Here is a 25,941-nt window from a genome sequence, read left to right on the forward strand (position 1 = left end):
TATCTAGAGTGATAATGACCTAGAAGAATGAAATAATGGTGAAAGTTAAAGATGTTATGAACCATTTGGAATTAGAGGATTTCTGGTGTTTCCCTCTTCCCCCCAAATACTTGTAACATCTTATACAACCAGGAGATTATATTGTATAATAACATTTATCAAAATATTTTCAACAATTATAGCTATTTGATTCCTTGTCCCCAATTTTCAATTGGTCACTCGGTGATACTACATATGCCACTCATACTGAGTATGTTTTGCTTAACACATTCTATATCCACAATATTTTCATATTTCCAAAGACTCAAGATCTCCCATGATAACTCTGGGTTAGGATAGCATGCTTCAAAAAGTACACATTATGGAAAATTGATACCTCTGGTTGTTCCATGAAAAGAAGATTCTATGCTTATATAAATTTGAGAAACATATGTCTCCTTGCATTCTCGTTACCATATTAAAAACATGGAAGAAAACTGAAATAGTCAAAACTATAAATTTTCAGGTATTTCCCTATTTCCCACATATAACAGTAGCAATTTTCCGTTTTGTAAACCCTAATAAATTAATGTGGAACTAGAATCTTATAAAGTTCTCTAATGCACCCTTTGAGACTAGGCCACCCAGGCCATAGGTTATATCTGGAGCCATGCTAGAAATTTAGGTAACAACTAGGAAGGAACCAAACTGGGAAAAAGGAGGATAAAATAATTCTTCTATTTAATGTCAGTAGGTATTTAAGCAAGCCATTTACCAATCTGAGGACCTTGTTCTACTTCTATAAACAAGAAAACAAATTACACCAATAGTTGTAAAAATATTTTTAAAACAAATAAATGCACTGTTCAAAGAAGATTTTACTGGAGAATCCAGATGAAAGTGGGTATACCCTGAGTGAAAGGGAATTAGGAGAGGGGCCTGCAGATTCACCTACGCAGACCTCCATCTCCATTTCCTAGAACCATTTGGAAAAAACTGTAATTTTTATCATCCCTTGTAATCCTAATTAATTCTATGCTCTAGACATGGCTCCCTGTCTATGTAATACAAAACATCTGAGGATATTTAAAAGCTGTTAGACTGAAATGAATGAATAATGGTTCATTGGATGGGATTTTTATCCGTTTGGAACTTTTTCAGAATAAGCACATCAGTCTTGCATATAAGGGTTTTTTTTCTTTAACAATATGAGCCAAAAATCTATTTGGCCTGTAAGTGTTCATGACACCATCCAAATATATCTAGGCCATCCCTGCCACCATTAATCATCCCCACGTTCTGTCAAAGCTCTTAAATCACTAGGATAAGAGACCAATCATTGGCTAACAGCAAATCCAGAATTGCCTACCAAATAGATTCTCACAAAAGCCGAACCAACACGTTCCTAGACAGAAAAAAAAAAAAAGAATCTGTTGTGTCTTTTAAGATTGCTGCCTAAATGTCATCAAGACTATCTCATGCAGAAAGAGCATTTCCTAGTATCTTTTAGAAGGAACACCCCCAGGCCAGTCTGCTAAAGCAGACAGATGGCTGGGCTTTGGTTCATGGAAGTGACCTTCAGGTGAAAAGGAATGGTCTCCATTAAGTGGTGTTGGCTCTGAGGTTATAGAACGCATATTCACAGAACCCTGTCTGTCACCCATAGTCATACCTCTTAAGTTTCTTGGAGGGTATTCTGTCAATCTGCATTGCTTCCTGTAGGTGCAAGTTTTCAGAGCAATGTAGAGCTAATAGTTTTCTGGAAATTCAAGCAAGAAATATTCCTTGCCTCACTTTTGTCTAGAAATGTCAAGTGGTAAACTCAATGAATATTCTGTCTCTTTCAAAGGAAATCCCCTGGTTTTCATATTACCCTGAGATAGATTTTTGAAAAGCCCATGCTTCAAAATGTATCTAAAGACATGATTCACAAATTTCAATAAGGACAACACATGATAGGATTTCAGAACCAACAGAGTTGACTGACTGAGAATTATGGGTACATTTCCAACAAGGAGATTCTGCATAACGAACTTATCTGAGCAATAAGCCTTCTGATTTCCCTTGAAGCAACAACCTGAGTGTAGTAACAGGAGCATAACTGGGTCTTCTGCACACTTCTAAACTATGAGTAATATCCTGGGCCAGAGAAGCAAGGAGAAACAAGAATTCATGGAAATGCCCATTCATGCCTAACCTGGTTTTCACAAAGCTGACGTATGGGCAGGAAGACCATTAAAGCACAAGAGGACCTGGTTAACTAGTATACAGTCCAATTCATACAACCCCACACTCATCACTGTTAGGATTTGACCATTTTCCCCATGACACCCTAGCCATCTAGCATCATCAGATATATCCTGGGTCCTTTTGCTGATCACGGGCATCTTCTTCTATGTCCAAATCAGAAGACAATGATCTAAGAAAAGCCTTGCATTCTAAGCCCCATTCCAGAAGCTCAGTTTTCCTACCCAATCAAGATGCCTATAGGGAGAATGCTAAAGAACTCCCCTGCTAAGGCCAGCAACCCAAAAGACCACCTTTATGGAATAGCATATAGGGATACCCCAAGAAGCTTCTGCTATGACCTACTGCCCATATCAACCCTTTAATCTCAATCTCTCCCCAAAAGATTCCTACAACTGTGACATTTCCTGGAAGACCCATATTTAACTCCTCCTCAAAGTCTAGTCACCAATTTTGCCTACACATTCCATAGGTCTCCACTCTATCTGTCCTTCCCTATCTCAAAATCTCAAACAAGTCATTCACCCATAGGAGCAGCATTCATACCTGAAGCTCTAACACTGAAATCATCACCCAAATTAAAGGGGGTCTATGCAAAGGAATTGAAGGACTTGAGAACATGGGTATCTGCCCTATTTCTGACTTCATGAATACAGATTAACACCTTGTACCTGATAATATCCAAAAATCAGAGTCTAACATCAGCCTGTCATTTTGCAACAAATCCAGACTCTTCTCTGTAGATTCCCTCTCTCTCTCCCACCCCCACAACACACACAACTTTTTATATTGATTACATTTCTGGCTCTTGCACCCAAAATAGATGCTCCCTAGCCTGCCAGGAGTATGCAGCACCTAGACTCCCTGTTCTTTGAGGAGATGGAACAGATGACTCAGGAAATTTGTGGCTCTGAACTTCCGCTGCCAGTAGAGCCTGCTTTCTAGAACTCTCTTTCACTTCTAACTGAAGAACTGAAGGGTAGACCAAGACCACACCCCTGCCCAAGCCTCAACTCTATTTTTGTGAGTAATCACCTTCTCTTTGGGAAATAGTTCTGAAATATGAAATTAGTAATGAGAAGACTTCTTGATTTCATTTATATAATTGATCCATAAGAACTTCCCCTAGCTCTCCTTCCTGTTTTCCCTGTTCTGAGCTGCTTCCCTCTGCCTCACCATAAGTCAAAATAAACTTTCCCTCCTCCACATTGTACTTGACAGGTATATGGGTCATAGTGATTCAAAAGCTGATTAAAACAGAAATTGGTACTGAGAAATGGGGTCGTTTCTGTGACTAGCCTGACCCCCATGTGCTTTAGAAGTCATTGCAGATGTTGCTGGGGTGTGTGTGTGTGTGTGTGTGTGTGTGTGTGTGTAACTCTTGAAAATTTTAGAGATTTATGATGGAAAGCTTTAGAATATTATAAGCAGAACTTAATTGGCAGTTCTGATGGGAGCTTAGAAGACTAGAATGCTAATAGGACTATGGTCTGAACTTTTTTTGAGATTTTCAGACTCTTTTTGAGATTTCAGAGGAGAAGGACTCTATTGGAAATTAGAAGATGGACCATGCATGCTATGTTCTGGAAAAGAAGTTGTCTACATTTTGACCATGTCATGAGAATTTTTGTGAAGCTGAATTTAAAGACGCTATGCTAATTAATCTGTTGGAAAAAAATTTCAAGGAATCATAGTATCCAGGCAGTGGCATGGATATTGCCGGTGGCTAGCTTTCAGTTAAGTTTAATATGATAATCAGGAGCAGAAAGATTTGAAAAACACTTTGACCAGGAAAATACAGGTAAAACTAGGAGGATGTGGTTGTTAAAGACATGGTAGTTGATAAAGAAATTCTAAGTACTTTACAAAAAAAATAATAATAATAGGAAAGATGACTTGAAGGTATCTCAGGAATTGGCAAGAGCATACTCACTTCAGGTTCAAGGGTGTAAAAATAAAATTTCCTTTGAGAAGAGACCATGAGGAAACACTGCTTGCACACAGCAGCCTAGGACATTGTTTGACTGTGCTCAGTTGCCCAGGCACTCAGGGGCTGCTGCAGCCAAGTTCCCAGGATGCTTGGCTACTGTTCAGAATGGTGGCAGACCTTAGCATCAACCAGATGGTACTGGTTCTGCAAGAATTCAGGATGCTGGAGTTAGGGGGTCATGAAGGAAGGCTTCCAAAGAAATTTCAAAGGAAACACTGGGAAGCCAGACAAAGTATAGCAGGGCCAGAGTCCCTGCAAGGCTGCCACTGAGGTGATTCATGAAGATGTGAGAAGGAAACTGAAGCAGCAGTAGAAGCTCCCTAGATTAAGAGTTGCCAGTAGCATGTGAGGTCAGCCCAGGAAAGCTGCAGAAATCTAGCAGAGACAAGCCCTGAGAGATGCTTGCAAACACCAGGGCCATAAGGCTGGAGCTACACAAGCCCTTTGGAGAGAACATCAAGATGCCATGACCCCAGAAGCTACACATGAATTATAGGACTTGTTTTCCCAGCTTTATTTTGATCTTCCTTTGGTCCTATCCCTTCTTTCTTGTTCCTATTCTCCTTCGTGGAATGGAAAAGTTTACTGTTTGCCATTATATATTGGATATTTATGCGTGCGTGTGTGTGTGTGTGTGTGTGAAATCCTATAACTTTCTTTTACTCTTTTCAGGGAAGACATTCATGAGTTTGTCTTGAGTCTCAGATGAGATCTTGGACTTGGACACTTGGACTTTTGGCAATGCTGAAATTGTTAAATTGGGGGGATTCTTGGAAATGGACTAAGTGTATTTTTCATTTTCAGATGGGAGTGAGCTTTTGGGGGCGAATGTTATGGTTTAGATATGAGGTGTCCCCCAAAAGCTCATGTGTGAGACAATGCAAGAATTCTCAGAGGCGAAATGATTAGATTACAAGAGGTGCAGCCTAATTAGTTGATTAATCCACTGCTATGGATTAACTGGGTGGAAATTGTAGGCAGGTAGTATTGGCCAGCGAGTTATTAGAAGAGGTTTTTTTTTTTTTTCTTTTTTCTTTCTTTTTTTTTTAAGCAAGGCAGAAGCAAAATTTATTAAAGGACAGTAAAGGAAATATATGTACACGTGTGCCTTTGGGGTTTATATTTTCTCCCTGATGAGCAGAGAGTGCATGATCATTCTCGCTCACCCTGGCACTCTGCACCCCCACCCCCATGTTCTCGGTTACTTTCCTCTACCTTTGCTGGGCCCAGAATAATCAATCAGCCAAATATGGACTAAACCCCTGAAATCATGAGTCAAAATAAACTTTTCCTCCTCTGCACTGTTGTTGTAAGGTATATTGGCCACAATAACACCAAAACTGACTGAAACAAGAGGTGATAGAGAAAGAGACCTTTACTAGATGTATCAATGAGCATGACCAGCCCTGTATCAATGAGCATGACCAGCCATGTCTGCCTCTTTAGTTAGATGAACAAGACTTCCAGCATAGGCATGTACCAGATCAGCAAGACCAAAATCATAAGCAATTTAAATGTCACTGTATTAAGATCCTACACAATGTACCCACAACTGATTTACGGTAAACTGCTTAACCAGGAAGAAACATTATGAAACCCAAATAGTAAATGTGACTCGGGATTTGATTTTTGCAAAAGCTTTCCTGGAAACCTAGATTTTCTTCCCAAGAAAGTCCTATGTGTAGTCAGAAAGATCTTCTCACATCTGAGACATGAGGGGTGTCTACAACCTGCTTTGGGGTATGCATGGATTTCCTTTACTGTCCTTTAATAAATTTTGCTTCTGCTTTGCTTTAAAAAAAAGAGAGAGAAAGAAAGAAAGAAACTTCCTCTAATAACCCCCAAACAAATGGGTTTGCCCTCACTCTATTTGGCATAGTCATTTTAAAGTCAACATATCCACAATGAATTCAACTATTTAATCTACATTCCTTCCTGTTCTTTCTTACTAATGGCATTGTCTTCCTTTTAGTGGCCCAGAAAAGACTCAAAAATCCTCTTTCAATCTTCCCATTCTTTGATTTCTAATAGCCAATAACCATATTCCACCAATTCTACCTCCCACATCCATCTAATTGCCCCATCTCAGTCACCATCATCTCTTTCCTAGATGACTGTAAGTCTCCTTAGCAGACTGTTTTCCATTTTAATTCTTGCTCTCCTTTCACCTATCAGTACATGACTATGATCTTTCTAAAACACAGATATGTCTATGTCACTGATCTGCTCAAAATCTTCCATAATTTAATTTAAAAAACCTTCCATAACTCTATTATCATTAGAATAATTACCACACTTCTTAGCAGGCAAACAGGTCATGAATTGATGGTCATTTTTTTCTCCAGCTTCTTTTCTCCCTACTCCTCGTACTATATGACATGCCCTGAGTGTGTCACATATTTTCACCTTTGGGACTTTGCCCATGCTGTTCTCAGTTCCTAGAACATTCTCCCGCCGTGGCTCCTCTTTTAGATAGCCAACCCTGGTCATATTTGAATATCAGTTTGAGCATTACTTCTAGGAAATCTCCCCTGGACCACAGCCATAACCGGATGTCCTTCCTCTGTGTTCACATTGTACCCTGAACTTAAAAATGCTATAGCATTTATCCTCTTATATTATAATTGTTCATAAAACCAGGAATTGTCTGTATTTCTAATTGCCTCTCACCCTAATAGATTAATAACAATTTCTTGCTCACTGTTTCATCCCTAGTTTCGGGCAGTCTCTGCATCCAATAAGTGCTCAGTAAATACAGTTAATGGATAAATGGATGCTAAAGTTTAATTTCCTGTAATAATCATTTTTAACCTAACCTCATTTATGTACCAGAACTTGGACAGGGCCACATTGAGTGGGTTTGCTCTAAGCACAGTATCTCATCACCGGTGAACTAGTATCTTTAGTCCTAGGAAGAATTGTCAGTGTTTCCTCTTCATGCCCATGATAAACCTTCTTAAGAATGAGTCTATTTTGAATTAACTTTTGTGCATGGCGAGAGAAAGGGATTCAGTTTCATTTTGTTGCATATGGATTTCCAGTTTTCCCAGCACCATTTGTTGAAGATGCTATCCTTCCTCCATTGCATGCTTTTAGCCCCTTTATCAAATATAAGATAGTTGTAGTTTTGTGGATTGGTTTCTGTGTCCTCTATTCTGTACCATTGGTCCACCTGCCTGTTTTGGTACCAGTACCATGCTGGATCAAGGAGCTTGATATCAAATCAGAGACACGGCGTCTGATAGAAGAAAAAGTTGGCTACGATCTACATTCGGTGGGGTCGGGCTCCAAATTCCTCAATAGGACACCCATAGCACAAAAGTTAATAACTAGAATCAACAAATGGGACTTACTCAAACTAAAAAGTTTTTTCTCAGCAAAAGAAACAATAAGAGAGGTAAATAGGGAGCCTACACCCTGGGAACAAATCTTTACTCCTCACACTTCAGATAGAGCCCTAATATCCAGAGTATACAAAGAACTCAAAAAATTAGACAATAAGAGAACAAACAACCCAATCAACAAATGGGCCAAGGACCTGAACAGACACTTCTCAGAGGAGGACATACAGTCAATCAACAAGTACATGAAAAAATGCTCAACATCTCTAGCTGTCAGAGAAATGCAAATCAAAACCACCCTAAGATACCATCTCACTCCAGTAAGATTGGCAGCCATTATGAAGTCAAACAACAACAAGTGCTGGCGAGGATGTGGGGAAAAGGGTACACTTGTACATTGCTGGTGGGACTGCAAATTGGTGCAGCCAATTTGGAAAGCAGTATGGAGATTTCTTGGAAAGCTGGGAATGGAGCCACCATTTGACCCAGCTATTCCCCTTCTCGGTCTATTCCCTAAAGACCTAAAAAGAGCATGCTACAGGGACACTGCTACATTGATGTTCATAGCAGCACAATTCACAATAGCAAGACTGTGGAACCAACCTAGATGCCCTTCAATAGACGAATGGATAAAAAAAATGTGGCATTTATACACAATGGAGTATTACTCTGCATTAAAAAAATGACAAAATCATAGAATTTGCAGGGAAATGGATGGCATTAGAGCAGATTATGCTAAGTGAAGCTAGCCAATCCCTAAAAAACAAATGCCAAATGTCTTCTTTGATATAAGGAGAGTAACTAAGAACAGAGTAGGGACGAAGAGCATGAGAAGAAGATTAACATTAAACAGGGATGAGAGGTGGGAGGGAAAGGGAGAGAGAAGGGAAATTGCATGGAAATGGAAGGAGACCCTCAGGGTTATACAAAAGTACATACAAGAGGAAGTGAGGGGAAAGGGAAAAATAATACAAGGGGGAGAAATGAATGACAGTAGAGGGGGTAGAGAGAGAAGAGGGGAGGGGAGGGGAGGGGAGGGGAGGGGGGATAGTAGAGGATAGGAAAGGCAGCAGAACACAACAGACACTAGTATGGCAATATGTAAATCAATGGATGTGTAACTGATGTAATTCTGCAATCTGTATATGGGGTAAAAATGGGAGTTCATAACCCACTTGAATCAAAGTGTGAAATATGATATATCAAGAAATTTGTAATGTTTTGAACAACCAACAATAAAAAATTTAAAAAAAAATGAGTCTAAGTTCTGGGTAGAAACAATGTCTAGCCTTGATACTCTGGAGAATGTTATCAGTTATGTAATCCTAGTAGAATGGTAATCCTGGTAGACCACACTTTTGAATTTTTCCTTAGTCACCCATAAGTCAAAAAAAGAAAACAAAAACCAAAACCATGTTATTTTCTTCTGTACTCTAAAAATGCATCCAACCTGGAGAAATTAAGGGGAGCACTGAGTTAGAAAGCAATCTGATTCTGCTGTGAAATGTTTTCACTAAACTGTCCTGCTTTATATAATGGGCTACTTAACAATACAATTCAGGTGTGTGTCTCTTAAAATACCACAGAATACAGCATTGCTCACAGTTTTTGGCAGTACCTGGGTACAACACATCACTAATTCATTCTCTGGCTCTGAAAGGTTGAAGATCAGTAACTAAATCATGTAAGTGCTTATCAAGTAATTATGTTATTAAAATGACACACATCAGTCAGTGCATACCTTTCCTTTGTCTTTGAATCCTTTGTCTTCTGCATTTTATTAGTCAAAACACTATTTTCAGCAGCATTCTCAGGAATTAAGAAATCTATATTTAAATAATGTTAATAGGCAGTGACATACGCTTGTATGAAGGAATCACAGAATCTAAGGCTACACCCCTTATACTTGGCAAGGAAAAATAGACATCGACAGCCTGAACTTGGAATTCTAAAGCTTTTGTTACAAAGCCACAACCTTTATGTTTTTGAAACCATTTTTCCCCTACTGCTGGAGCTTTTTACTCTTATTGCTCATAAGGAAGATTAAAATTTGTCAAAAACTAATACAGCTACAAAAGTACTAACTACTTTATGGAGCCAATAATGGGTAATATAATTTTCATTATTAATTGGAATTTTGGAAAGGAATGTTTATTCTTTCAAGTTTAATTCAAAAATGTTTAAAGTTCTAATTTTCAATTGAATTTAAGTCTGGGGAGGTTGGAAGTATGAATGAAAAACAACTAAGAAAATTATTTTTAAAATGTCATTTACTTATATTGTCTGAAGTGATAACTTGCAAATTAGATTTAAGGGAATTCAGTGTGTGGGGATAGGGGATGGTAATGGTAATAATACTGACTCAGAAGTCTGTCTTTCAGAGAAGAGAACCATGGCCAAATTTTAAAAATCCATTTATTGACCATTCAAAACCAACTGAAAAGTCAGGACACTTTAAAAGGGAGCTATTAGAAATGCAGATAGCAAGTCATCTCTGATTCTCATAGGCAAATTAAACAAAATGATGCACAAAGTACCTACAGGATATTCATATCTTCATCTGGTGTTTCTACCAAAGCCATCATATACCAAAATACCAGGAAGATATTTTGTTACTAAAAAAGAAAAAGAAGAATCCCATCTTGTTTTGAAAGCATTTCAGAGATGATCTACCAGCCCATGGACAGAGTTATTTCCAGGAAAGATGAGGATCACAGATCAAAGAACATCCAATTTGTCCAGGAGTGAATCATTAGAACTTCCTTAATAAGCACAATTTCAGTGGAGAGGACAGTGAAAACGTAGTTGGAAGAAGGTCACCAAGAAAGTCAGAGGTGAGAAAGTGAATCAAATGTCTGATGAGTTTGGAATGGATTGAAGGAAAGACTTTCAGTTAAAGAATGAAGAAAATCTATTCGTCTTTATTGGAGGAGAATTTAATAAGAATAAAAGAGAATAAAAGTTAAAAGAGAGGACTTCGGAGACAAGTCCTCTTGGGGGAGTTTCACAGGGAGAAGTTTTTTCAACCCAGAGTTTAAGAAGAGCAAACAGTGAGGCTATTGAAGTCCAAATAAAAGAAAGATTTAAAAGAAAAAAAAAGTAAGAAAAAGAAGACAGCAAGAAGGGATAAAGTAAAACAGTGAAGAGAAGGACAAAGAGAGACCATTCTGGGGAAACTGGATGATAATATCTTTAGCACCTGGGGAAAAAAAAATTAGAAAAACTATACAGTTTCAAGAGACTAGAAGACGTCATAAAAGGTCCTAGGCTAACACAAAACAAATAAAAATGAACAGGAGTATGCCATTATATAAGGTTACAGTAAAAGTTGCAAAAGCAAGAGTAAAGATGAACCTCCTCACAAAGGGCAAAGGAATAGAAAACAGGAAGATGTGATAATGGCAATGCAAAGACAGGAGTGGGTAAAGCTTACCTGAAGACAAAGAGGCTGCAAGTTCCAGTGCTGCAGAGGTGAGAGATCAGGGGAGAAGCAAGGATTTAATTTCCCTGAAACATACATATGTTGAGTTCACTGACCTAGGTAAAGTCATTTCAAAACAAAGAGAGAATTTCACCACAACATTGTAAGATTTTTCTTTCCTATTGGCTAAAATAGCCGGAAATACAGACTGTGGTACTCTATCCCATGATGGTGTGGGATTTCATCCAGCATTTCCAACAAGCCCAACACATACATCCAGCATGAAGGTGGATAGACAGGCAACTTTCTTCCCATTGTCGTCAGCATCTATCCAGCTTTCTGACTTTTTACCTTTTTGGTTCAAGACTACTTTCAAGGATTTTCAAAGTGTTGCACAAATTCAACACCAGAGCATAAAGTGATGAAAGATTGTTGCAAGCTCTTCCTAAGAGCTGGATAGTCCAATCTAGTTTTATTATAAACGTTGTCAATCTGCCACTTCCTTTTATCATTTTGAGAAGACATTGAAACCAACATAAAAGACATCTCTTCAGAGTACTAGGACTTCACAGGGGGAGTAGTGGAAAGAATATGGGCTTTACACAGACTGATCTGAATTTGAATACTAACTCTGTAAAGCTGGGCAAGATTTTTGTTTTGTTTTTTTTCTTTCTTTCTTCTCCAAGCCTTGGTTTCATCATCTATAAATTTGAGGTAATGTATGAGAGTCATTTGCAGAGATAGATATGCCTTATTTTTTGGATATACTTTAATATTCAAGGTTTGATATTAATATCACTGTATAGAATAATATAGAATTTTATCTGTTTATGTTAAATTTATGCTATTCATTTCATTTCTTTAATATACTTTAATATTCAAGGTTTGATATTAATATCACTGTATAGAATAATATAGAATTTGGTCTGTTTATGTTAAATTTATGCTATTCATTTCATTTCTTTCTCAGTTCTCATCACAGTTTTCTGATATTTATTAGAAAATATGCTGTCAATTATTTTATTTCCATATGTAATACCTTGGAAATAGTAGGAAAAGATTAAGTCCTTAACATATTAGTGCGCCCATTTTGATGACACAAATTTCCAATAATCTGATTAGTGTAATTTAATGCATGTTTGTATAAAATGTTGATTGTATATAACATACACATATGTTATATACAATAATATACATATATTATTTAATCACTTGCATACTATTTGCATGCTACAAATGCCATTTAAAGTTTTTACTTTAAGCTTCAAATGAACTGATATTCAGAAAAACCCCAAAACAAAGACTTCTGATCCTTCCACCTCTGAAATGGTAATAAAGCAGCAGTCCCTTGTAAAGATTAAATGAGTTTATGTGTGTAAGAGCCTACTAAAAAGTCATAGAGAATATGGAGATTTCTCAGAAAACTTGGAATGGAACCACCATTTGACCCAGTTATCCCATTCCTTGGCATATATCCAAAGAATTTAAAATCAGCATACTACATTGACACAGCTACAACCATGTTTGTTTATAGCAGCTCAATTCACAATAGCTAAGCCTTGGAACCAACCAACTAGATGCTCTTCGGCAGACAAATGGATAAAGAAAATGTGATGCATATACACAATGGAATATTACTCAGCCATGAAAAATGAAATTATGGCATTTTCAGGTAAACGGATAGAGTTGGAGAATATCATTCTAAGTAAAATAAGTCAATCCAAATAACCAAAGGCCCTATATTCTCTCTGATTTGGGATTGTTAACCCAAAACAAGGGAGATTGAGGAGGGGAATAATAGAATTCCATTGGATTAGACAAAAGGTAACAAAGGGAAGGGAAGGGAGAAAGGAATAGAAAAGACAGTAGAATTAAACAGACATAACTTTCCTATGTTCATATATGAGTATATGACCAATGTAACTCCACACACTGGTACATGTTATATTCTATGTATGTGTGATATGTCAAAATACATTATACTGATATGTATAACTAAAAAGAACAAATAAAAAATCAAGCATTAGCAGATCACTAATTAGCTCAACTTCTCCTCCCCCTACTTTCTTTTCCAGGCTCCTTAGGTCTGCCTAGCTTATGCTGACAAAGAGCTTCCACTCTGGCTTTCATGGCCATCTGCATTTTCATCCTGGACCCAGTGTGCTGTTCAGTTGTATAGATTCAACCCTCCTTAGGTCCCAGCCTAACAGGTCCTTGACCCTGCACCTCCAGTGACATCCACCTCCTCACACTAGTCAGTTCCTAATAGAGCTCTGCCTCATACTCCAACATGGATCACGCCTGCTTTAAACATCTACTGTCATTACAAACATCTCTCACTGTGCCTCTAACCCTTGACTTTCCAAATGTCTTTTGCACAAATCCCTCCATTTCTCCTAATTTTGAGGCCATCAGCCTTTTTCTATCTCTCTTTACCTTCCTGCCAAGTCTGGGCTCCCTGGATGACCATTCAGTCAAACACTTAACCACAAATCTAGCCCCTGCATCTTCTGCCATTCATCCCATGCCAAGCTCCAGATAGCTGTGGGCTCTATGCTGCCAGGGATTTCAAAATCATTTGACATCTAGAGATTTTACATTTTCCAGAATTTTCTACAATCACTCTCCACTTACCTGTTCTGTTCACTGAAATTCCATGTTCTCTAAACTTGACTTCTTTCCATCATGTCTTAATGACACCTAATTTTCTACAGTTGCTATTTCAATTCTTGTTTACTCTCCTCCATCTCCTCTCTCACTCTCAGCAGATACCTCTCCTCTTGCTTACCAAAGAACATGGAGCCTATTCAGTAAGAGGTCCTTTAAGTTATTTCCCTTGATTGCTTTACTCTAATTTTACTTATAAAATTGTAAGATCTCATTGCATTGTTAGTCTTTGATGGATGTGTGTTCAAACCTCAACCCTGTGGTTTCTTGATTCTGACCCCAGCCAAGGTGTCCACATCTGGTTTGGTCATGTATGAAACATGGCTGATGATGCCCAACTTTAGATGTATGGTTGGGAAAGGGAAGTGGAATAACATGGACTTGGCACAGAGCAGACAATCAGCAAGTGCTGTCTTCATTTCATATGACTCTAAAATACTAATCATTCACATATATCGAAAACCTATGCCACATCAGTCAACTTCCTGGTGTAATCTTCTTTGCCATTCCTTTGCCTGTCCTTTATATTTTTCTTCCTTCTACAGTTTTATATTATATGACCTTGAATTCAACTACCTATTTGATGCACATCTAAATGAGCTCCATCAAAAAAAAATTTAAAAAATAAAAATAAAAAATAAATAAATGAGCTACATCTAGTGTCTCGTTCTAATGTTTTTTAAATTTTTTAAACTTCCTTTTGAACTACAGACTAGACATCTACCATATTTCTTGATCTCCCTGTTTGGCCCAATGGTGCCACCATTCACTCGAAATTGTAGAATCATGTTTTATCTTTTATTCTCCAACATCTTGACCCCAGCAACCGTCACATATTTACCTCTGAACACGTTTCTCCTATATCCCTGTCCTCAATTTCTCACCTCCTAATTAATCTTAAGTCCACAGAAGTTATAATTCTGCCCCCACTGTTATGATGACATCAGTCCAGCTAACATCACTAGCATCTTCCTGTTACAAAACCCCAGACTCATTTCAGGGGTTCCCCCCCCATTATATCCTTTCAGTAAAATGTGAATCTCTCTATCTCCCTCTGCCTTGTTTCTTCTACACACATATCTCTCTTACCTGATGTCTTCTCATGGCTATATCCCTCTGTTGTATATCTTACGACACTGTGACTAGGAGCTCCTTGAGATTAGAGGCCCAATGTCTGCCTCACACATAGTAAGCAATAAGTAAATATCTGTTGAATTAATGAATGTATTAATTCTCTTTCATATGAATCCTACCACTGCCACCATAATAGAGCCTCTCACCCAGTCTGTTCCATGAGTTTCCTAACCAGCTGCCTTACTGCCTTACTTCCTGTCTCCAAACATTTCCAATTGCTCACTGTTTTAGTCAGTTTTTTTTTTTTTTTTTTTTTTTGCCACTGTGGCCAAAAGACCTGACAAGAACAATTTTAAAGGAGGAAAAGTTTATTTGGCACTCACAGCTTTAGAGGTCTCAGTCCATAGGTGGCCAATTCCATTTCTCTGGGCTCAAGTTGGGGCACAAAATCATGGTAAAAAAAGGTGGAGGGAATCAACTCAGGATATGGTACCAGGAAGGAGAGAGAGATAACCCCACTCACCAGGGACAAAATATAAACCCCAAAGGCATGCCCCCAGTGACTCACCTCCAGCCACACTCCACCTGCCACCCAGTTAATCCCTAACATGGGATTAACGCATTGATTTTGTGAAGGCTATCATAACCCAATCATTTCACCCCTAAACTTTCTTGCAGTGACTCATATATGAGCTTTTGGGGGAGGGGGGGGGACACCTCATATCTAAACCATAACCTCACAAGATTAAACCAACTTATGAACCTGGAGTTCAAAGTCCTCATAGTAAGAATTCAACATTTCCTGCATGACCTTAAGACTATTGTGTAATGACCCAACACAAAATCACCATGAAGAGTGGAGTGTTGTGTTGGGTTATGATCACATTCTTTGTGCTTTGATTTTCCTCCTCCTTCTGAATCTTTTATCCTTCAGGTCTACTTTCTCTGTAATATCTTTCCTGACCCAACATTAATGCATAACCTTCAATATTTTAATACATATAACATAACACTGCTCATACTTTGATAAACTGTATGTCCAGCCTACTCTTATTAGTGATTAGCCTTATTGAGTGACCTAATTTCAAGATCCCTGAGAGGAAGAACTATGCATTCCTATTCCTATTCTACCTCATAATGGGCTTTTAACAAACATTCAGTAAACTGGTAGTTGTATTATAAATTTCACAACTTCATATTTTTAACATGCCCACAAACAAGCTCAAGCTTGTCTAGGCAACCTGTCATAAGTTCCCTAGGCTGTCTTTCCCTGCCTGTGTCCTAATGACATTCAAACGCACTTGTAAAATCCTCTCACACTTTCTGTTAGTGTATCCCATTCCTAACCTTCAATCAAGGCACATGCTCTCTCTCCATCCCCTATCTATTTGGTTTAGCTGGCTCCCTTGGAGGACCACACCCCCACGTGACTCTGTCTTGCTAGGGTCTATGAATATAACTGACTCTGTTTTCCTGTGTCTCTCCTGTGTCCCTTTTGTGTCTACACTTGACTGACCTTGAAAGTACACAAAATAGTAATTGCTTGGCTGAGTCATACATGCTGAAATACTTTGTACCGAATCACCTCCCATTTTTAAAGCTCTCCCTTGATTCCAAATTTTCACTCCATCTTGGAGATTTATTCCAGTCTTCCCTTTCCCAGTGAAGATGCCTGAAAGGATTATCTACAGGTGCAGTCCCTTCTCTCTTACTTCCTACTTTCTTCAAACTGTCTTCCATATTTTTCCTCGACTCAAAGTGCTCTGACCAAAGTCAACCATAAACTCTTTGTGTTATATACAACAAAAGACACTTCTTAGTCCTTGCTTGACATTTCTGTTGATAGATGATCCCAAATCTCTGTCTTAAGCCATAACTCATCTGAGCTCTCTATTTACATACCCAATTCTTATTAGATATCATCATCTGGGTGTCATAGTAGTAGTAGTATCAAAAAGTAGAATGTGCCAATAGGTATTTGTCAAGTGAAGAACACTCCCCAAACTGCTCTTCTTTCTGGCTCAGATTAGTGTTTCTGGAAGTATTTTTACTCATACCCTCTTTTGAATAAATATGTAAAATCTTACAGTCTCCATGTATCAAATACATCTGATACAGTTGCCCAGCACCTTACCCAGAGCCTGTTCTAGGCTGAGAATAACTCGCCTTCATCCTATCCCCATCAAAATCAAACCAAGACAGTTCTGTGGAATATTAACTTAAGATGTTGAAATCTTAACAATAGTAATTTTGCATGGACTTAATGTAAAATTATTCTAGGATATTAAATATGCTCTGGGGAACAATAAACAGCAACCTGGAGACTACAGCATCCTGGTGAGTCACTCTCCCCTTCTACTGCTCATGCACCCATTGATGACCCAGTGGTAGATGCTCCCTAAGGCAGAGTGAATCTCTGAATGGTGTGACATTAGGCTGTAAAGTCTTTGCACGTTTCTGACCCCCTAAGCACAAGAGTGGTCACTAAATCAACACTTTGAACAAGTTAGAGAAAGACTTCAACAGAAATGAATTATTTTAAAACTTAGTTTATTCCTAGAATGTCCTCTTTCTGACCTCCATGCCTCAGTCTGCTACCCTCCCTTTCCATTTCTAAGCCTTCTCCTTTCCTTGATTCAATTCTTTACATTTTCACTGCAATGATGATGGATTATGCTACTTCTATAGTCTTCTTATTTATGTATTTATTTGAGAAGACAAAAAAGTAACTCATTCACTTGTTAGTTTTCTGTGAGAAAATACAAGTGACAATCTCCTTGGCCATGTTTACTAGCCCAAAAAGAAAAACTAAGCTGTTTTTGAGGAAATCATTCAAGAAAAGTAGACAGGGAAGAACTCTGCTCTGTGCTTCAAGAGCCTTATATCCTCTCTAGATAGGGCAAAGGGCAAAAGGGGAGGGAGGGGAGGGGAGGGGGGAGGAGGGTAGGAAAGATGGTGGAATGAGATAGACATCATTACCCTAAGAACATGTGTGAAGACACAAATGGTGTGACTTTGTGTATAACCAGAGATGAAAAATTGTGCTCCATATGTGTAATATGAATTGTAATGCATTCTGCTTTCATTATAACAAATTAGAATTTTTAAAAATTAAAAAAGAGCCTTATATTCAGATCTTTTTCTCCAGAAGACAAGCAAAATCCTGAATTCATGAATGAATCTCAAAATTTCTGCACAATAAAGCTAGAGGGGAAGTCTTAACTTGCCCTTTGCTCACATCTTCATTTCACTATATCCTTGTGGTTTCCCCTTTTGAACTGTGAGGTCACTAAATGATTCCCAGGGATGAAGGGCTTCGCCCTTCCTTCAGTCTGCAGGAAATGGAAAATAGCTGTGGGTTTGTTGGGAGTGTTTTCACGGCACACTTTTGTCACTCTGCCTATGTCTTTTCACCACAATGATCCAGCGTACATTTATTAAGAGAGCTTACCCTTCTGATGAAAGAAAGCATACATTATTAAATCTGCTCTTGTAACTGTCTTAGTGAGAGGAAAAAATTACAATCTTTCATATTGGTTGCAGAGCACTTTATAAGGAGTCTGTGAACATCAAAAGGCATTTATTTTTAGCCTCTAATTCATTCTTGAAGGACATACTCATTAGAGCTATGACAATGTAGGCAATTTTGGATGGCTGGCATATTTGACATCCTCTCCTAAAAGAGCTACATTGACTGACAGTCAAGTTCAAGGCTCCAAGAGCCATGTAACATCAACTATTTAAGCCAAAATACAGAAGCAAAGCCTCCAAGAAACTTAATAGAAAACGTATGCAGAAAATACACCAGTGTGCAGCAAATGACTCTCTGAAGGCTTTCTGAACCTGGGGTTTCAAAAGGTTTTATAAAATGTTTCTCAATTTTCACTCTATGTTCCAAACTCAAAACAAATTTTATGTGTTGAGCCATTATAGGTGATTCATCCACTTCTCTCTTCAAATTTTCTTAAAAGAGTACATAGAAGCTGAACTGATAAAAGCCCTAGTACCTAATCACAGGATTCAATGTACATTATCACAAGTCGGAATCATTGTGATATTAAACCTGAAGCCTTGGTTTCTATTTTTCAGGATATTGGGTGAGCCTTCTTTTCCTTTCTAAACATTAACATTCTATTATCATTTAAATAAATTTGACCTTGCTCATTTAATATATAAATATATAATTTAGTTTCCTATTGCAACATAAAATAGAATTCATGAGATATGCTGAAAAAGAAGACTCAAATTAATTTACAGAATTCTATTATGAGGTGAATTCTTTCTCCTTTCTTTTCTAATTCTCAACTTCACCTCTCTCTCCATCCTTAACTTTGTGATCAAAGTTGTCCCTTAACTACTTGGCCATGGCCCCATTCAAATAACATTTTCTGGAGTTTTGTTGTTTGTTTGCTTGCTTGCTGGTTTGCTATAGAACCTTGGACTCAGTCATCAGGGTAGCTATAAGTGAAAAAGTAATAAAATCACTTGTAATGCCTGCTGATGGACACTCTCCTTGGGTCCTCCTTAAAGTCCCAGGGAAGAATATTCTGTCAGAATCAAGTGCCTGAGAAACCAAAAGACTGGTATGTTTTTCCCTAAATCAATGTGTATAATGGGATTATTTCAATTGCTACATCATCCTCATCACTACTAAGCAAGATAAGAATAGTTACCCAGAAGGCTTATGGGAATGTGCTAAGCATGGCACTGGTCTTAAATATGCAAGTTTAGTTTTAGGAGCTAAAATATCATACTCTTCCTATATAATAGAGGCATGAGTTACTATATAATATATATGTTCCTATATAATAAAGAGGAAGAGAGAAGAGGGAATCCAGGAATGGAAGAAGATGTTCAGAGAAGCTGGGAGGAGCATGAAGGAAGGTCAAAGAGAAGACCTTCCAGTTTTAGCAAGCTAACAAGGCACTTTGCAGAGTATTCCTTAGGGACATTATGGGGTTTGGTATGGGAAAGGCAAAGTAAACCCTCCCAGCTCCCTATCAGTAAAGTCTTCAGAGTCTACTCCCTTTTCTTTAAAAGTGGATTCTCTTAGAGAAATTCAAAGAAGATATGAGGTCTATGATTCTGGATTGGCCTTGGGCAAGAAGCAAATTTAGTGCAGGTGTATGTTGGAGGCATACATTGACTGCATAATAAAGGTAAGTTACTGAATCCCTATGTTCTTGCATTTTTTTTCAATGTAAAATAAGGGTAGAAATAGCCAGCTTCAGTGTTGTTGTGAGGACTAGGAATAGTGTGTATAAAACGCTCACAGGATGAAAGTCACCCTTCTGATGATTTTTTTCTTCCATTTTTATTTTAGCTGCTGAAAACCTTGATCCAAATTTGTGACTTAAAATTTTTTTAAAAATGTTTTTAAATACATGACCTTCATATATACATGGTTCCTTTTTTCTAAGTCTTAAACTAACTTATATTTTTCTCTATTCTAATTATTTGGTTACTATATCTATTGCATTATATTACAACCTGCATCAAATAACTTACAAAAGGTGGTGCTATAAGATGAATTAATTTTATGTTTATTATGCTCCCAGTTTCCCCATTCTGAACTTTAGGACATGATGGGATTGGCAAATTTTTCTTTATTTTAGATGTTGCCGCCATGCTTACAGTTTTGAAAGGTTGTGTGATCATTAATCGGAGTGGTTTTGACATTCATAAAAAAAAAAAAAAAAGCTTTCCCATAACTGGACCCCTTTGTCATCAAAAGTTAGCTTCTTTCAAGGGTTAGTAGTGAAGTCACTACTTGGACTGGTCTTTGTCATTATGTCATCACCAACTAAGCTGACTAAACACAACTACCATATTCATTCATACCAAAAAGTACATCCCAAAATGTCTGCTTAGCCCACTGAAGGCAAGAAAAGCAATGCAAAGGGCAGATAACAGTCCTTTTGACACCGAGGAAAGTGAGGCTCAAAACTGCCTGTATCGACCCAGAGGCAGCATCAATATAGCCTGGAGTTAAAACCAAGCCAACCATTCTTATGCATCCCTTAGAAAACTTGTACTAATCAGTCAAGCAACCTGTAGCTTGTAAGGACATAAAAGCATGGGCACATTTACTGGACCCTGCCTGAGATGATAGGGAACAACCTTCTGGTAACAGCTCCTACAAAGCTCAAGTGGGGCCCAGGACCACATTGGGAGGAATGAGCTTCACGAGCCACCTCTTCACTCTTGCTGGTCTGTGAAAACAGTAAAACCTCCAAGCGCTGCTGTAATGGAAAAGCTACCACAAGCTCATAGTCTTAACTTCATAAGAAAGAAAACTAAACCTAAGGTTAATCTCAGATGCTTCAGAGTTTTCACAAATGTGTCACCCTTTTCCTTTCCCCTGAAAACTTTTGAAGACACCTCAGAGATCTAGTTTCCCAAACTTTTCAGGAGTGGTTGTTTGCTGTTTTGGCTTCACAAAGAGTACAGTGTGTCATTTGTCAGTTATTATATGTAGGAATGGGAAGGCCTGAAAGCAAAGATTTGAGATGGTTCCTCTTACCCCAGTAGTCAAGTGGGAATTAACTAGCTCTCCAATTCCCCCAAATGCAGGTGTGTATAGAGTAATGTTTAAACTTAGGCTGAGGGAAAGAAGAAACCATTGCTCTACTAACAACAGCTTCAGAACAGTTAATACTGGATGAATTGAGCAAACAGTTAATCCTTAATAAGCTGAGAAAGTAGGTCTTTCCTTATTTTAAGGCCTGACACCTATTTCTCAACACTGTCTTGAGATACCAAAGCACTGCCTACCAATATATGGTACCTCTAGCTCTTACCGTAAGAGCTTAAAGATAGCATGGAAGAGGAATTCTGCAAAAGTCTATAAGATTGACTAGACATGAAACTAGTAAGCAAAACACAAAGCTTTACTGCCCAGGTACTAGTTTGGATTAGCAATAAAACAATTACATACACACCTAAATAATAAACATTTTTTTCCAAAATAAAAAGTAACAGCAATACTATTATTTTAACAGCAGTCTTAATTTAACAACAATCATAATTGATAATATAAAAAGAATGAAAACAATAGAAAAAATGATATAATAAGTGAAAAGAATCACTCAAACAAAACTTCTTTTATATATTGCATTTCTCTATCAATCTAAAACTGAAGGCAATAAGTACAATGGCACCATTGCAGATAGATCACTTAGAACATCAAGTCCATGTAGACAACGCAACAATCCAACTTGCTTTTTTCCAGGAAGAAACATACTCAGCTCCATCAAGAATCACACCTAGAAATTTTACTCTTCTCCCCACCCCCTCAGGTTCCAGTCATCTGTTTTGTAGCGACTACTGTGAACCAGAAGTAACAACAACCTTGAAATTCCAATACCAATACCAGCCAATCCCCCACTGCCACCCTTTTGGCAGCTTGTCAGGCCTGCTATTTTAAAGCCAGGCATTAGGAGGCAGCAAATGGCTCAAAACCACAGGCAAAGATAAATATAGGAAGTTGGAAAAAGAGACCAAAGGCTGTGAAAGCAGGGAAAACAGACTTCATCTGAAACACAAAGTTTTAGGAATTCAAATTTGATATGTGGAACAGTCAGAAGGGAGAGGGGCTGGCCCTCATAAAGACCCTTTGAAATTATCTGGATCCCCATTCCTCATTTCATCATGGGTGGGGGGGGGGGGCGGGGGCGGGGAAACACCTGACAGTCAACTTAAGGGTTAAACAACATAGCACTGACTTGGTTTCATTTTTTCATTCTGGTTTTATTCTTGGCTCCAGAAACAAGTATCTCATGGTTGCCTGTATGGAATTCTCAGCTCCTACTTGCTATAGTAATACGAGCACAAATGCAAATACTGTTCCAGTCATCACGGAGATATCAGAACTGATTTTGCCCCATATTGCTTCATTCTGACTAAGGCATTTACATATTTATAGCACATACCAACATTACTTAGAAATGCTAGTGCTGTATCTATGTTAAAAAAAAAATACTTGTGGCATGTACTCTAATCCAGAGTATCCTGTCTTCAGATAATATATGTCTGTTTTATTTTTAGGACTTTGCACTTTCCCAAAGGGGAAAAATATTTTTAAACAAAGCTTTGTTCTTTCAATTATAATTAATAAATAATTAATAAAATTAAATTTTAAGAACCTTGCTTAATCTACCTTAGAAATTGTTTGCTTTATCGTATCAGAAGAACTCTTGCCTCCCTCAGGATATTTATTTAGAAGAAATAAGCTCACATAATTTAAGTGAAAATTTTATTTCCAGAATAAATAGGTCTTTAGAAAACATGACTACTATGAACCAAAATCATAAATATATGAGGAAGATCTTGTGGGACATAAAACAAAAAACTTAAAATTCTCAAGATAGTTCCCTGAAATTTTTACATTGTTTCTTAAACTCTTGTGCCAATAATATATATATTCTATGCCACACAATACTGAGCTATCACAGAATGTGCAGAATAAAATAGTGAATAACACATGCATTTCCTCTATAGTAATATTGTAATGAACAGTTAAATCAAACCAAAAGTAATTTATATCAAACACTGCAAATATTGCACAAAACCTATTTTCCTTCAAGGCATGCATATAACTCCAAACTCCTCCAAAAAGCAAATTTCAGCTGTATTACAATTAACTATTAACAGTGATTGAAGAAAATATCCCACATTACTTACTATTTTTAAGATGTCTATGCCATCCTTCTGAATTCAAAAGGGTGAAGAAGAATCACTATCATGAGGAAATCTAGCAGGCAAAAAGAGGAAAAATAGCAAGTGTTAGTTGTCTGAAAATTAGCATCTTCAGGTTTTCTTGAGGTACTTCCCACAAGATCCCAAAGCAAAGAAGAAAAAGAAAAAGTTGGAGAAAAACATCACACACATTACAAGCCGACTTTCTCCACAAACCCATGCAGCTCCAAACTTTAAAGGCTCAAATTGTTGAGCATCCCGATGGAACAAATATCCGACTTCGGTATCACTGGTTACGTACACATTTTCAATAAGACGAATGCATCTCCAAAATTATGGTGACTTTAAATGTCTTATCCAGATCTTCCCCCTGTTTGTCTCCCCTTCTCCCTTTTCCATTCACATTTTTCCTCCTACAAAATGCACATAGGTCTGTTCTTCCTTGTACCCCGAGTCAGGCCTGGCTTTGAAATGCATTTCAATCTCTCAACACAGACTGCTTTCATTGCCTTTAGAGTCCCACTAAGGCCCAGCTTTAAAAGCTACTGATTCTTTTTTTCTTTAGCCTTCCTCACAAAGGAAGGGTATTTTGTAAATTACCAGCTCGTTCAGATCAACAAAAGGTACTTTCATAGAAAGCCCCATTTGATTTTGCTCAAATTTGATTACAAGGATGGAGAAAAGGAAAGGAAGTCAAAAAGAAAAACCCCAGATGGCTTTTTCATTCATCTCAGTGAATGAGCTTTATCTGTGCCTTTTGAAACTGTAGCAGTGGAAAAGCATTTCTGTTGGCTTAAAAAACTTGACAAAAATTATTGGTTTGCCATTTCTCATGTAACAGCCATTGGGAACTGGATGAAAAGACTTTTTCATGGGATCGCCTGCTTGGATCAAAATAATGGAGATTAGGTATTTCATTATAAATTACAGTGGGAGATAGAGCAGGCTGTCATATTAATAGCAACCTGCTCATGGCCTTCAATGGTAGCTATTCTCCTAGACAAAGGACCAAGGGGGTTGTCTATTGAACTTGTACTTTAGGCCTGATCAATTTTCTATCATCAAGGCAAAAGGTGAGATGACTAACAAAGGAATTCACACATGAGTGACCTCATAAGCCTACAGATAAAACAGCTTAAAGAAGCAAAACACATCCTGAAATTATGGATGATAAACTATATAAAGAAGGCCGAGTATGAGAGTGGGAGAGGAAAGAGCAATGGTCTATAATTCTCCTCTCTCTTCTTGGCCAAATGGACACATTAAAAGCTACTTGTTTTCAGCTGCAGATAATTGCAACGTTTGGTTTGCAGTGGTCTGCTATAAATCCTTCAGCCCAGTTTTTCTTTTTTTTTTTTTTTTTCCTCAGCAGTTTCAGTCATTTCATTCGCTTTTAACAATGGCATTGTGTTCAAGACAAAGCTTCTACCAAGAGTCACACTTAAAAATAAAAATGAAAAAGAATCCCAAGCAACACAGTGGAGTGTGTGTGTTTGTTATGTGCTCCAGGTTATCCCAACTTGTGTACTTTTCAGAATCTAAAGCAATTCAAAGTCTAAGCAGTACCTGCCACTAAAAAAAAAACACAGAATCTTAATGAAATTCACTGAAACGTTTGATTCAATGAAGATTTGCTTCAGAACACAGTGATGACAGAATACTAATTCAAAGAACCAGTGAAAGATGGGTGGTTAATTGTCATGCAATCACAAGGAATATTTTAAATTCCTAATCAAAGTTGTCCACATCGCTGTAGAAATTATTAAAATTTTCTTTGCCATAAAATTTTCCTCAACTTTTCTAAAAAGGTGGCAAGCAGGGTATCATGCAGATTTCTACCCACTACTTTTAGTGTTCCTTTAATTCTGGATGATAGTAGAAAAATTATCTTCCAGAGATAAAAAATCAGGGTTTCCAAATGTTACTGTTACCTGGAAATGCAGATGTAATATAGCATCTTTTGTACATTACATTGGCTAAAGCTAATGAAAAGCAAAAATATATGTGAGTAGGATGTATTTTACCATGCTATTTTTTAAACCAAAGAGTAGTATAAGATTATTAATGTAAAAGGACTTCCAACTGTCTAAAAGCTCAAGAAAATACCATAAATATCACCCATGACAGTAGCTGTCAAAATAAGGCCACATTTTGATAGGCACCCCTGACAGGTGTAATGACCCCCAAATCTTGGATACAAGCAATCTTAGTGTATGCTCACAGCCTCACAATTTCACACATGTAATGATGGTATAAGGAAGTCCACTTTGGTATGGATCAGGAAAATGAGGATATAGTATTATCCAATGTATATATACAGAAAACTCCACATTTATATATAATTGCACTTCCTTTATTGTCAAGGAAGCCCTGAATCCTTGGACTATCTTATTCATTTTGGGGTATTTCAATGTTACTAAATCAAATTAAATAACCCTAATGGGAGTCAGGGGTCTGGCAGGCCATTCCTGCTATGGTGTACATATAAATTGGTATGAACTTTCTAGAGGTAAACTAAACAACAT

Source organism: Marmota flaviventris, chromosome 8 (genome assembly GCF_047511675.1).
Source record: "Marmota flaviventris isolate mMarFla1 chromosome 8, mMarFla1.hap1, whole genome shotgun sequence".
NCBI classification, from domain to species: Eukaryota; Metazoa; Chordata; class Mammalia; order Rodentia; family Sciuridae; genus Marmota; species Marmota flaviventris.